The sequence below is a fragment of the Rhinopithecus roxellana genome, chromosome 13 (genome assembly GCF_007565055.1).
Source record: "Rhinopithecus roxellana isolate Shanxi Qingling chromosome 13, ASM756505v1, whole genome shotgun sequence".
Classification (NCBI taxonomy): Eukaryota; Metazoa; Chordata; class Mammalia; order Primates; family Cercopithecidae; genus Rhinopithecus; species Rhinopithecus roxellana.
In genome coordinates, this window is record NC_044561.1 from 78602004 (window position 1) to 78603978 (window position 1975).

Consider the following 1975-nt stretch of genomic DNA (forward strand, 5'->3'; position numbering starts at 1 on the left):
ACCAAAATGATGTTCCCTGGAGCAGGAGGGCACATGAACAAGAAAGACATCTGGAGAAATTTCAGGGTCGGTTTGGAAGCTGTAATCTTAAGTTGGGCTTGAAGGATGTCATTTCATTTGCAGCAGGTCAGTGCATCCTCAGGGGAGTGAGGGGAGCTGGAGCCACACAGTCTCTATGTGCTGTTTCACAAGAGCTGCACTGAAGCCTGCTCAGCAGCCACTCCCAGGGCATGGAGTCCACAGCCTGGGAGCCTTGTCTTTGTCTTCTGCTGAGCTAGGGCTTGTCCCCAGCATCCCACAGCCCAGCTTTTCTGGTGAGTGGGAATGTTGGCATGAATCCCCAGAAAGTCTTTATCATACATGTTAACGTCTGGACCAAAAGCTGTTTCAGCCAAAACAATGAGTCACCTCTAAAACACTCCGTTCAAAACTACAACATTCAGTTCTCACTTTTATCACCCATAAAATGGGAGTTAAACTCAGGTCAAGATATCAAGAGGGAATGAGAGAGAATGTATAATTTGGTGGCAGAAAGTAGGCTAAGAATATGTTGGCAAAAGAAAAATAGGAGAGGGTTTGGCAAGAGATAAGAAGGGAAGCAACTGAGTCCAGGAGAACGATGTTGGACAGAGGGAGAGGTCCAGGGAGAGGCGGGGAGGTAAAGGGAGACTGTAAAACTCAGAGAGGCTTCTGAGAAGGGAGAAGTGACAGACCTTGAAGTGAGATTACAGGCTGTGAAGAAAAGAAGGGGAGGAAGGTGGTAGGAAGACAGCTAGAAAGTGGGGTGGGAAATGGTTAAGAGAGAGACAGAAACATAATTAGGAGAGAAATTCGTGACACAATATTCCTATAAAACAGATATTTGGCATAGGTTCCTCTGGAAAATGTGACTAATTGTAGCTCACATACATGAAGTTAAAATTCATTTATTTACAAATGCTATAATTTGAGGATGAATATAATTTCTTTATAAAAGTCAAGCAGTAAAGAGTTGAACTCTCAAGGAAATAATTAGGACAATAATAATAATTTTAAAAGTCAGGCGCCAGAATTAACCCAGAATTAGAATAATAATGTGGGATCAGATGGCACAAGAGTTGGGATGGGACTCCAGTCTCATCATTTAGCTGTCTGCCTCTGAGCATCTGGCGGCACATGGAGCTCAGAGCTCAGGGCAACTGGGGGGAATCTGCAAACACAGGACCGTGTGTGAGGCGGGGAGGTCTGCATAGGGGCCTTGCTGCTGGGCTGGGGAGTTGTCAGTTCAAATGCACATGCGCACACACGTACACACACACAACACACATACACACACAAATATACTACACACACACATAGATATCTACACAAACAAATATACATGATATATATATATATGCACACCCACACATATATACACACATTTATATACACACAAATATACACACACATACACACATACAAATATATATGTACAAATATACACACTGTATATACACACACACCCACATATATGCACACAAATATATATACACACAAATACACACACACATAAATACACACACTATACATATACACACGTATACACACACCCACACATATATACACACAAATATGCATGTACAAATATATATACATGCAGATATATGCACGCACATATATACATACAAATATGTATGCACACAAATACATTAATATACATACATAAGTATATATGTCCACACAAATATACACACTATATATATACACACATCCACACATATATATACACACAAATATATACACACACACATACACATTTATATACACAGAATATATTAGTCTGTTTTCATGCTGCTGATAAAGATATACCTGAGACTGGGAAGAAAAAGAGGTTTAATTGGACTTATAGTTCCACAGGGCTGGGGAGGCCTCAGAATCATGGCAGGAGGTGAATGGCACTTCTTACATGGCAGCAGCAAGAGAAAAATGAGGAAGAAGCAAAAGCAGAAACCCC